This window comes from Notamacropus eugenii, chromosome 2 (assembly GCF_028372415.1).
Source record: "Notamacropus eugenii isolate mMacEug1 chromosome 2, mMacEug1.pri_v2, whole genome shotgun sequence".
Lineage (NCBI taxonomy): Eukaryota > Metazoa > Chordata > Mammalia > Diprotodontia > Macropodidae > Notamacropus > Notamacropus eugenii.
This window is the reverse complement of record NC_092873.1, coordinates 72,943,289-72,956,818: the sequence shown is the minus strand read 5'-3', so window position 1 is coordinate 72,956,818 and position 13,530 is coordinate 72,943,289. Positions and strand designations below refer to the sequence as shown.

General features: G+C 38.2%; 1 protein-coding gene across 1 annotated transcript in view; it reads left to right on the top strand.

Moving 5' to 3' along the window:
• Window positions 1-13,530, top strand: part of TVP23C (trans-golgi network vesicle protein 23 homolog C) — a 128,974-nt gene that overhangs the window by 36,416 nt on the left and 79,028 nt on the right. The window lies entirely within an intron of this gene.

Here is a 13,530-nt window from a genome sequence, read left to right as displayed (position 1 = left end):
CTTTGTTATATTTAATTGATTAAATATTTCTGCCCTTCAGAGTGATTGTACACACATTTACCTGGTACAGGAGTCAAGAGTATGTTTAGTCAATCTGTCTTAAATGCTGGGGATACAGTGAAAGGCAAAAACTAAAAATCAATCCCTGCCCTCATGAGAGTCATATACTCTTTTGAAGCAAACATTTTACCCTCCCACAGAACCCATTCATTTAGACTCTAGGCATTCTCTCTGGCAACCTATAACTTCCTAGTAATTAAAAGGGTGTTGAATTTGGAGTTAGAAGGATTTGGAGTAGAATCCTGAACTTACCTGAACCCAGACAGTTAACCCCTCAGAACTTCTAAGGGTCCCTTCAAAGTCTAAATCTGCAGTCATATATATCTGAGTTTGATTACCTTGTAGTGTGGACTTTATTTATATTCTCGTATATGTTGTGCATATTTTTCTTTCGCCTCTGCATTCTTCACCCTGTATCACTTCGTCAGGTTCTTCCTAAATGGCTATGAATTTTTATTGTTGTTTTATATGATGTAATAGTTAACTTGTCATATTCCATGTTTCATTCTATAATTAGACAACTCTTAAAAACATTTTGTTACTAATTTTCAAAATTACTGACTTTCCTCTTGCTGAAATTAATTTCTTTTTTAGTATAAGTGCTGTGTATATTTTACATATTATACATTTATATATAAATTCTGTATATTTCCTCCAAGACAAAGAGCATGAATCCTTAGTAAGTTCTCTTTATTAACAAATTTTTTCTAACTGCCACTTTTGTATTAATGGACTTTATTTCTCATAACTTTGATAGCATTGAATTTTCATCTTAGCCAATTTGATGGTATGAGATCTTCCTTGAAAAAATTTAAAATTTATATTTCTTTGGTTACTACTGATATTAAGCAATTTTTAGACTGCTATAACTTGGATTTATTTTAAAATAAATTGTCAACAAAATCATAGATTAAAGCTTTTTCCTTTAGTCCAACCTCTTTATTTTACTTAAGATGAAATCAAGGCTTAGAAATGTTAAATGACTCACCCAGGATTAGATCCAGATAAGCAGAACCAGGATTCATATCCTGATCTTTGTCTCACAATCTGTGCCCCTCTACTGCTGGATTGGAGGATGGCTCTTGATCTTATAGATTCGTATCAGTTCTCAGAATTTGAACTGCGATTTTTGTAACCTTGTTCAAGTCATTTAATTCCATTAGGCCACAGTTTCTTCATCTGTAAGTTTAGGAGGTTGAATTAGATGGTTACTAAGGGCTCTTCAAAATCTGATTCTGTAATTTTGGGCAGCTAGGTGATGCAATGGGTAGAATGCTGAACTTGGAGTTAGGAAGACTCATCTTCCTCAGCTCAAATCTGGCCTCAGACGCTTACTAGCTGCATGACCATGGGCATACTTAACCCTTTTTTACTCAGTTTCCTTATCTATTAAATGAGCTAGAGAAGGAAATGGCAAATCATGCCAGTATCTTTACAAGAAAACTCCAGATGGATCACGTAGAATCAGACACAACTGAAAAACGACTGAACAGCAGTAACAACAATCCTTTAGTGGTGGACTCTTACACTGAATGCTAATGTTCCCATCCACCCCATCACCTCCATTCATAGAGTATATTTTACTTATAGCTGTATTGATTTTTGTGCAGGAGCTTTTAAATTTATGCAATCTCCTTGTTATTCTGCCTAAAACTATCCTCTGTCTTTACTTTGATCTTCTGTTTCTCACCCCTGTCCTCCTAGTCCATCACCCTTGTGCTGGATTCACTTTTTTTCTCATTTCTCAGCAGTCTTGACCTGATGGTTGACCAGTTAAACTATACCCTATTAGCTACTCTTAAATCCTTCGTCTCCTTACTCTGTAACCAGTCATGCTGTGCCAGTGCCTAGTTTTGCATGATCATTACCATTTGCCTTCTCTGCTTCTATTCACATTTTACTAAATGTTGCTGGATAAAATTACTCCCAAATCTATGAATGAATCAGTGAATTAATGAAACATTTACTAAGTGGTTACTGTGTGCAAAGCATTGTACTCAGTGCTGAATGAACTAAAAATGTTCACAGTTCCATATTCTTTGAGCCAGAGACCCCAAGGAAGAAAAAGGAAAAGCCCCCATTTATTCCAAAATATTTAGAGCAGCATTTTTGTGATAGCTAAGAATTAGACACAAAATTGATGCAAATCACTTGAGGATGGCTAAACAAATTGTGGTTTGTGAATATAATGGAATATTGCTGTGTTGTAAGAAATTATTTGTGTAATGAATATGGAGAAGCATGATATCTGAGATGATACAGAGAGAGATAAGCAGAGCCAAGAAAACAGTATACACTAAGTACAACAGTGTACAAGGACAGGGATGCCAAAAAGTAAATAATAACCAAATTATTAAAGATCAAAAAGAACTTAAAGTAAGAGATATGAGAAGACGTTCCCTACCTACACTTTTATGGAGCTGGGAGAAACACAGGTATTGCATATTGCACATAGTTTAGGACGTTTTCAATGTAATGATCAGTTGTGCTGATTTCTAAAAAATCTATTTGTCACATGGGATGACGCTTTAGAGAAGATAAAGGGAGAGAGAGAGATGTGAGATGTTGTGTTGCAGATGAAGCAGAGAATATCAATAAAAATATTTTTTAAATACCTTATGATACCCTATGAGTACTAAAACATTGGTAATTAAGAAATGCTTAACAAAATAAAAATACAATAGAATATAGATAATATGTGGATTTCTAAGTCTGTGTGTGGCCAGCAGTGATCCTTTGATCATTTTAGAGGTCCCATTTCTATTTGAGTTGGAATTGTTTGACATCTCTGATCTAAACAACAGAAACACTAGAAAGACCACACTACCAAGGAAAGAAAAAAAATAATAGGATTAGTTACTAGGTCTCTAGAAACCATTAAAAAAAAAAGATTTAATTATAAGGTTAGAAAGGGAGGACTGTTAAGAGCTTTTTATTAAAAAGTACACAAGGGAATAAAAATGAAATCAATTTAAAGAATGAGAAATGATAGTGGAGAAGCCGGTAAATCAATACGTTTTATCAAACAGAATATGAGGGTGCAAAAATGGATTAGAGGGATGATGGACCAAGGGAAATTGTAATATGCCCTAATTAAGTCTGTAAGTGAATAGCAAAGGAAAGATAGTCTCTCTCAAAGAGACTGGAGAATGAGATGATTGACCAAAGACAAAGGTTGAAGAAGGAGGAGGTCTCAAACGGATGGGGGAGTGGGGAGCGTAGAATTCTAGTTGAAGGACATTCATATGGGAGAAGACAACGTGATAATCCAACATTTATTATATAACTACTATGTACTAGACATTGTGCTAACGTCTAGAGATTAGACAGGTCCTGCTCTCAGAGTTCACAATGTAAAGGGGAGACAACACGTAAACTACTGTAAAAACTGCACGCACACACGAGATAAGTTGGGGATAGTCTCAGAAGGAAAGCAAATTAAGGAGTATTAGGAAACATTTCTTGCAGGGGTGGCTCTTTAGTTGAGACTAAAGGAAGTGTTGGATAGCTTCAAAGCTAGCTGTAAGTTGGAGGGCTTAGGTTGAGGAGGATTGGAATAAGGGAATATTATGGAGAATGGGATTTGAAAAAAAGCAGCTGGGTATTCAGAAGCACTGGCATTGGGTGAGTATGATGGGAAAGTATGGTAATCATTGAAAAATGAGTTAATTTAGGGCTACTGGGGGTGGTGGCAGAGAATTGCCTCGAGGGTGCCGGTGGGGAGCACAGCAGACCTTGATAGAAGAGCAAGACAGGCTAGTAGATTCTTCTAGCCTACAAGAGCAGTACAGAAGGACCTAGGCAAGGGAGGCCCTGAGAAGATACAGGTGATCCCATGTGGTGGTTGTCTAGAGCTCAATTGAAGAGAAATGCAGGATCATGACATTTTGGAGAATCTAGTGTTTGTAATGGGAGAGAAGGACCCTACAATGGTTTTATTTGAATTGAAGTTGTAGCATGAGTGTGTAGCATTACATGTGTTGTCATTTTTTAATTCATTGATTAGTTGTTCAGAATTTTTCTTTTTTTAGAAAAGTTCTAAGTAGTGACTCTAGGATATGCAGGGAAATGCAAAACGTTTATAAATATCTGCATTAAAAGAAAAAGTCTGATATGTGCAGTATTTCACACCACCCATCTCTGAAAAGGAGGGGGTGTTCATCTTCTCATATCTCTTTGGTGCTGAGTTTGGTCTTGATTATTTCAGAACATTCAGTGGAACTTTTTTTTGTTGTACTGTTCTATTTATATTTTACTGAATGAACACTTTTTTTTTCTGTTCTCATTTCATTTTCCATTAGTTTATAGGAGTGCTTCTCTGTATTCATCATATTTGTTTTTTCTTACTGCACCATAACATTACCCCACCTGGTGGGTACTTTGCTTCCAGCTTCTTGGCTATTTGGGACCATATAGAGCCTTTTTTTCCCCTTTGCTATTGCTCTACCTAGCAGAGGATTCTCTGGATCAAAACATGAACCTGTTAGTCACATCCCCACCTCCCTTCCTCTTTTTTTTTTTTTTTTTTGCAAAATTCCAAATTGCTTCTCAGAGTGATTGAACAACAATGCATTTATGTGCCTATTCTTCCAACACTGGCTCTTCTTTTCTTTGCCAATTTGTTGAATTTGATATGGAACCTTAGGATTACTTTGATTTGCATTTATTTTACTAGTGATTTGGAGTGTTCTTTCACATGGTGGTTAATAGCTTGTAATTCTTCTTTGGAAAATGATTGCTTCATATCCTTTGACCACTTAAGTATTTGAGAATGGCTTTAAGTCTTACCTATCTCTGTTGTCCATAAATCTTGGATATCACACCCTTATCTAATAGTACAAATACAAAGATTCTTTCCCAATTGACTGCTTCCCTTTTTGATCTAGAAACATTAATATCATTCATGCAAAAGGTTTTTGTTTTGTGCAGACATAATCATTGATTATAACTTTTTTGATCACCTCTGTCCTTGAGTTAAGAATTCATCTTCTTTCCATGCTTGAAAGTTTTCTTTCCTTTTTTTTGGTATATCATTTTTTACTTTATTAATTGATCAGTATATGATACACTTGACAGTTTTCTTGCACAAAAATATGTGGATACAAGAAGGATCTTTAATGCTATAAAAAATTCATGAGGAGGAGCCAAGATGGCGGAGTAGAAAGACACACATGTGCTAGCTCTGAACCCACAGCCCATAAAATATCTGTAAAGAAGAACTCCCAACAAATTTTGGAGCAGCAGAAGCCACAGAACAATGGAGCAGACGAGATTTCTGTTCCAGAGAGCCCTGAAAACCTGACCAAAAGGTCGCACGCTGGACTCGGAGCCGAGCCCAGCCCTGCCTTGGCCACGTGGCACCTAGGGGAGCATATCCGAGCAGGCTTCAGGGACAGAATCTCCAGCAGTGGCGCAGGTCCCTCCACCCACAGGTGCCGGGGGTGAGTGAGTCTTTTTGGCTTGCCGAGAGAGGAATGGGGTGTCTCCATAACTCAGGCCCCCTCAGGAGGCAGCGGCGGTGGCCAGGGGCTCCCCAAGCAGGCGGGAGCCCAGATGCATTGTTGAAGGTCTCTGCATAAACCCCCTGAGGGAACTGAGCCCCAAGAGGCGGCCCTGCCCACACCTGAGCACCTGAACTTAATCTCACATGAATAGCAGCCCTGCCCCCACCCAAAGCTCTGAGGCTGGGAAGCAGCATTTGAATCTCAGACCCCAAGCACTGGCTAGGCAGTTCTGGAGGCATGGTGAGGGTGGAAAGAAAACTCAGAAGGCAAGTCACTGGCTGAGAAAATGTCCAGAAAAGGGGAAAAAAATAAGACTATAGAAGGTTACTTTCTTGGTGAACAGATAATTCCTCCCTTCCTTTCTGATGAGGAAGAACAATGCTTACCATCAGGGAAAGACACAGAAGTCAAGGCTTCTGTATCTCACGCATCCAAAATAAATATACCATGGGCTCAGGCCGTGGAAGAGCTCAAAAAGGATTTTGAAAGTCAAGTAAGAGAGGTGGAGGAAAAACTGGGAAGAGAAATCAGAGAGATGAAAGAAAAGTATGAGAAGCAGGTCAACACCTTGGTAAAGGAGACCCAAAAAAATGCTGAAGAAAATAACACCTTGAAAAATAGGCTAACTTAATTGGCAAAAGAGGTTCAAAAAGCCAATGAGGAGAAGAATGCTTTCAAAAGCAGAATTAGCCAAATGGAAAAGGAGGTTCAAAAGCTCACTGAAGAAAATAGTTCTTTCAAACTTAGAATGGAACAGATGGAGGCTAATGACTTTGTGAGAAACCAAGAAATCACAAGACAAAACCAAAAGAATGAAAAAATGGAAGATAATGTGAAATATCTCATTGGAAAAACAACTGACCTGGAAAATAGATCCAGGAGAGATAATTTAAAAATTATGGGACTACCTGAAAGCCATGATCAAAAAAAGAGCCTAGACATCATCTTTCATGAAATTATCAAGGAAAGCTGCCCTGATATTCTAGAACCAGAGGGCAAAATAAGTATTCAAGGAATCCACAGATCACCACCTGAAAGAGATCCAAAAAGAGAAACTCCTAGGAACATTGTGGCCAAATTCCAGAGTTCCCTGGTCAAGGAGAAAATATTGCAAGCAGCTAGAAAGAAACAATTCAAGTATTGTGGAAATACAATCAGGATAACACAAGATCTAGCAGCTTCTACATTAAGGGATCGAAGGGCGTAGAATATGATATTCCAGAAGTCAAAGGAACTAGGACTAAAACCAAGAATTACCTACCCAGCAAACCTGAGTATAATACTTCAGGGGAAAAAAATGTTCTTTCAATGAAATTGGGGACTTTCAAGCATTCTTGATGAAAAGACCAGAGCTGAAAAGAAAATTTGACTTTCAAACACAAGAATGAAGAGAAGTATGAAAAGGTAAACAGCAAAGAGAAGTCACAAGGGACTTACTAAAGTTGAACTGTTTACATTCTTACGTGGAAAGAAAATATTTGTAACTCTTGAAACTTTTCAGTATCTGGGTAGTTGGTGGGATTACACACACACACACACACACATGCACACACACGCACACACAGAGAGACAGAGTGCACAGAGTGAATTGAATAGGATGGGATCATATCTTAAAAAAATGAAATTAAGCAGTGAGAGAGAAATATATTGGGAGGAGAAAGGGAGAAATGGAATGGGGCAAATTATCTCTCATAAAAGAGGCAAGCAAAAGACTTTTTAATGGAGGAAAAAAGAGGGGAGGTGAGAGAAAAACATGGTTTACTCTCATCACATTCCACTAAAGGAAGGAATAAAACGCACACTCATTTTGGTATGAAAACCTGTCTTACAATACAAGAAAGTGGGGGAGAAGGGGATAAGCAGGGTGGGGGGCATGATGGAAGCGAGGGCAATGGGAGGAGGGAGCAATTAGAAGTCAACACTCTTGGGGAGCGACAGGATCAAAAGAGAAAATAGAAGCAATGGGGGGCAGGATAGGATGGAGGGATATATAGTTAGTCTTATACAACACAACTATTATGGAAGTCATTTGCAAAACTACACAGATATGGCCTATATTGAATTGCTTGCCTTCCAAAGGGAATGGGTGGGGAGGGAGGGATGAAGAGAAGTTGGAACTCAAAGTTTTAGGAACAACTGTTGAGTACTGTTCTTGCTACTAGGAAATAAGAAATACAGGTAAAGGGGTATAGAAAGTTATCTGGCCCTACAGGACAAAAGAGAAGATGGGGACAAGGGAAGGGAGGGATGATAGAAGAGAGGGCAAATTGGTGATAGGGGCAATTACAGTGCTCGGTGTTTTGGGGTAGGGGTAGGGGACAAATGGGGAGAAAATTAGGAACCCAGAATGTTGTGAAAATGAATGTTGAAAGTTAAATAAATTAATAATAAATAAATAAATAAATTCATGAGAACTACCTCCATCAACTGAGTATAAGATAGTGGCCAGAGAACTACAGATGGAGTTTCAATGTCTTGCCCTGAGTCAAAGCTAGTAAGTGTCTAAGTCTTATTTGAACCCAGTTCTTCCTAGTTTCCAGTCTGGCACTGTATCTGCTGTACTTATTCTTCCTACTTATTGAAGAAGAAAATGCTTTCAGTCAACAACTGTTTCTTAAGTGTGTACTCTGTGCCAGGGACTAAAAAGTTAGTTCACCTAGCCAGAGAAATGAGTCCAGTGAATAAGTGTGTTTATCTAGAAGCCAAACAAATATTTGGAAGGCTAAAGGGAAGAAGAAGGAGAAGATCTTATTTTCTTTGCCTCTCAGTGTCAGAACTAGAACCAAATGGAGGAAGTTTGCAGGAAGGCAGATTTTGTTTCAGTGGAAGATTGGAGATATGGTAACTAGAGATCTCTAACATTACCAGATAGTGAGTTGAAAACATACATACACACACACATACACATTCTCTCTCTCTCTCTCTCTCTCTCTCTCTCTCTCTCTCTCTCTCTCTCTCTCTCTCTCTCTCTCTCTCTCTCTCTCAATCTATATGACATTCTTTCAAGGAATCTGGATACTTTGTTTCTTTATTGCATGAGAGCTGTATCTAGATGGCCTGCAAAATTCCTTCTAACTTTTAAGACTTTTTGTTTCTATCATGTCTTCACGTAATCTGTTTTTAAATTCTGTTTTATTTTCAGTTCTGAATTCTCTTCCTCCCATCTCTCTGGCGCTATTAAGTATGCAAGAAAAACAAAACCCATTGTAAACATGTATAGCAATGCAAAAAAAAACAATTTTGCATTAGCCATGTTAAAAAAAATGTGCCTCAATCTTCATTCTGAGCCCATCACTTATCTCTGTGGAGGTAGAGAACACCTGTTTAATCATTGGTCCTCTGGAATTGTGATTACTCTTTGTGTTAATCAGAGTTCCCAAATCTTTCAAAATTGTTCGTCTTTATAATATTAGCGTTATTTTATCAGTTCTTCTGGTTCTGTACCTTTCACTTTGCATCAGTTCATATACATTTTCCTGGATTTCTCAGAAATTATTATTTATATCTTAATAGTCCAATAGTATTCCATCAAATTCATATACCAGACTTGTTCAGCTCTTCCTAAATTGATGAGCACCCCCTCAGTTTCTACTTCTTTGCAACCGCAAAAGGAACTATTATGAATACTTTTATATAGGTAGGTCCTTTTTTCCTTTCTTTTCCCTTTTTGTGATATAATATATGTCTTGTATATTATGATATATAGAGCATGTGTAATTTAATAGCTTTTTGGTGGGGAAGGGGAAGAGAGAACTGTTCCAGATTGTTTTCCTGAAACCAAAAGAAGGTTTAAAAGAGTCTGTGAATTAATGCTTACAGACTGAGCTCACCTAGCACCCTTAATCTACCTCCAGTGCTACTCTTAGTGAGGCTGCACTAACAGACCCAAGAGCACAGCATAGGCCTACAACAGTACACACTCCCACAGCCTGGTTCCTTATCCCTCTTTCCAGTGCCATGGAGACTCCAGCTCCTAACTCGGAGAATTTCCCTTGGCTGTGACAGCCAGGTGGTTACAACCCCATGGGAGCAAAAGCCTTCTAGGGACCAAAATCCTAGAGCTTCAGCACTGCAAAGCTCTGACTTTCAGGGTGGGGGCAGACAATTTGGTAGCACTGGTAGAACCTGCAGTCAGGCCAACAACCCTACAAAACCAGCAGAGCCTGGGGCCAAAGCAGAAAATCATGTAGCACCAGCATTGCAAAGCTCTGAAGTGTAGGTACCAGGGCAAAGAGCCAAGGAATAGAGGAAATGAGGTGTATGTGCAGGGACTCTCCAGCACACTACCAAACTGAAGGAAACAGCACAGCATTCAACTGGGACCAGTTCTGACCACTCAAAATTCATGTGGGGCAGAGACCTAGGCTGGTGAACCATGAATTATCTAGAGGGGTGGCTGAGAAGCTTTGAGATCTGTCCCCCAAGAAAACCATAAACAGAAATGAGAGATAATGAAAGGGGAAAAAAGGCTAAAATAGCCAGATATTAGGAAAACTCAAAGACCTTGAACATAAATGGATAAATCTACAGGAAAAACAATGAAAACAAAAGAAAGTATGATCTCATGCTCTGGTAACAGCAACAGAGTGAAAACAGATCAGTGAAAGTTATTTCAAACTGTACACAAGAAAAGAAGTTGTGAAGATAGAAGTCTGATAGAGGAAGTAGTGAAGAGATGGACAGAACCTGGAGACACTTTGTCATGTATGTATGGCATGCATGACTATAATGCGGGAGGATATGTAAAAAGATAGATAGGAGTGTCTGATATGCTGGGGTCAAATCAAGGGCTACAAATGAGGGGAAGGTGATCTCTTGTCTCAAAAAGAACAGAACCTACAGAGGAGTGGGTGAGGAAGGGGCAGGAATCAAAAGGGGTTGAAAGAAAGGAGGCCTTACTTTGGTGGTGGGAAGGGTTCCTAGTGATGAATTTTCCTCTGGGTGAAGGGAGATGAGGACCTTTCACTGGGCAAGGCCTAGGGATTTGAGGCTTGGAAAGTCCTCATTCTACATTAGAAAAGGGAGCAGTTGGAATCCCTTGGGGCAGCTGGCACGTGGAGCATGAACACAGGGCGATTTCTAGGCAAATGTAGTTTAAAAAGGCAACCGGGGAGATCAGTGATGTGCTATATGACCAGGGATGTGATAGGGAAAAGGGAATGTCCTTATTGACATCTGCAATAATTGGCATCATTCTGGGAGTGAAACACAATGGAAAAGGACAATTTGGGGCAATCCTTGGAACGCAGTGGCAGAAAGCGTCTGGAGGGAAGAGCCTAGAATGGAGAGGAGCCTAGAATTTTGATTACATTAATACAGAGAAAAGAGGTCAGATGATTTTAGGGGTCAATGAAAGAATATGATAATGATGAAAAAACAACCCAAAATTTCTGGGAGGTACTAAACCATCCCTCTTTAGAAAAGCCGTATGCTTGGGATCGCACATTAACAAAGTAGACAGTGGATTAATAAACTGAATTTGCAATTTTAAAAATTAGAAAACCAACAAATAATCCTAAAATAAGTGCAAAAGAAGAGATTAGAAATTAAGAGTGGAAATACACAAATTAGGAACAAAATTCATAGAAATAGTAAAACTAAAAGCTGGTTGTTTGAAAAGACAAATAAAATTGATAAACCCTTACTTAGTTTAATGTTTAAAAAGGGCAGAAACATCAAAATGGCAAATGAGCTAGCTGAAATTGGAAAAGGAATAGTATATCATGCAGTTATGTGCTAACAGAACATCACAAAAATAAATACCTTTAAAATATATGCACTTTAAAACTATAAAATAGCTAACTTTTTAGAAGACCAGAAAGATACCTTAAATTACTAAATCTCAGAAAGGCAAGTATATATATCTAGATGTGAGGAACTAGCAGAGGGTGTGTGTGGGGGGCGGGGCGGGGGGGGGAAGGGCACGTGAGGACTCCTGGTCTTAATAGTTTCATGTGAGAATTCTATCAAATGTAAAGAATTTAGTGCCTGTATTCGCAAAGTTTCAAAAATTGAGAAAGCATACTACTAGAATCTTTTGTGATAGATTTCTAATACCTGAACCAGAGAAAGATAAAACCCAAAAGATTAGACCATACTATATTCCATAATACATTCTAAAAGGATATAGTATTGGAAGTAATTGTTCCTTAAATGCTTGGTTGAATTTACTTGTAAATCCATCTGGCCCTGGGGATTTTTTCTTAGGGAAGTCATTGATGGCTTGTTCAATTTCTTTTCCTAGGCAGTTCATATTTTTGTAAATAATCATCCATTTCACTTAGATTGTCAGATTTTTTGACATATAATTTGCCAAATTAGTTCCTAGTAATTTCTTTAATTTTCTCTTCATTGTTGGTGAATTTACCTGTTTCATTTTTGATACTGGTAATTTGGTTTTCCTTTTTTAGTCAAGTTGACAAATGGTTTATCTATTGTATTGTTGTTTTCTCCATCCTAGTTTTATCAGTGATTTTTTTTTCACTTTTTACTTTATTAGTTTGTCCTTTGATTTTCAGGATTCCCATTTTAGTGTTTTAATTGAGGATTTTTAATGTGTTCTTTTTCTCATTTTTTAGTTGTATGCCCAATTCATTAATCTCTTTTATTCATATATGAATCTAGAGATATAAATTTTCCCTGCTTTGGTAGCATCCCACAAACCTAGTTATATTATCTCATTGTTCTTATTCTTTTTAATGAAATTATTGATTGTTCTCTGATTTGTTCTTTGACCTACTCATTCTTTAGGATTAGATTATTTAGTTTCCAAAAAACTTTTAATCTTTTCTCTCATGGCACTTTATTGAATGTAGTTTTGATAGCATTACAATCTGAAAAAAAAGGTGCATTTAATATCTTAGCTTTTCTGTTTTTAGTTGTGAGGCTTTAATGTGGTAAGATATGGTCAGTTTTTGTGGAGGTACCATGTATAGCTGAGAAAAAGGTATACTTCTGAAGGTGGCAGATTAGAAGAAGCAGGGCCTTGTTACAGCTCTCCCCTCAGACCCCTTAAAAAACCTGTAAAAAATGACTCTAAACAAATTCTAGAGCAGCAGAAGCCACAAAATGACAAGACTGAAGCAAATTTTCAGCCCACAACAATCTGGAAGGTTGACAGGAAGGGTCTATCACACCAGGCTGGGAGCAGAGTGCAGTTCGGCATGGGCCACGCTGGCACAGATGGAGTGGGACAGGAGCAGGCCTTAGGGGACTGAATAGCTAGTGGCTGCCATGGATTCCAGACTTCTCAACCCATAAACATTAAAGACTGCTTCAAAGGTCACTGGGAAGTCTCTCACCTGGCTGAGAGAGGAGTACGGTGCAGCCAAATTCCAGAGTTCCCAAGTCAAGGAGAAAATATGACAAGCAGCTAGAAAGAAACAATTCAAGTATTGTGGAAACACAGTCAGGATAACACAGGACTTAGCAGCTTGTACACTAAGGGATCAGAAGGTTTTTAGTATGATGTTCCAGAGGTCAAAGGAGATAGGGTTAAAACCAAGAATCACCTACCCATCTAAACTGAGTATAATACTTAAGGGGAAGAAAATGGAACTTCAATGAAATAGAGGACTTCCAAGCATTCTTGCTGAAAAGACCAGAGCTGAATCAAAAATTTGACTTTTAAATATAAGAATCAAGGGGAAGTAAGCAGGAAAGAGAAAGCATAAGGGATTTATTAAAGTTGAACTGTTTGCATTCCTACAAGGAAAGATGATATTCATAACTCATGAAACCTTTCTCAGTATTAGGGTAGTTGGAGGGAATATGTGTGTGTGTGTGTGTGTGTGTGTGTGTGTGTGTGTGTGTGTGTGGCGAGAGAGAGAGAGACAGGGCACAGAGAAAGCTGAATATAAAGGGGTGATATCTAAAAAAAAAAAGGGTTGAGAGGAATGTTCTATGAGAAAGAGAGAGGTGGGATGTAGTAAGTCATCTCACATGAAAGAGGCAAGAAAAAGCTTTT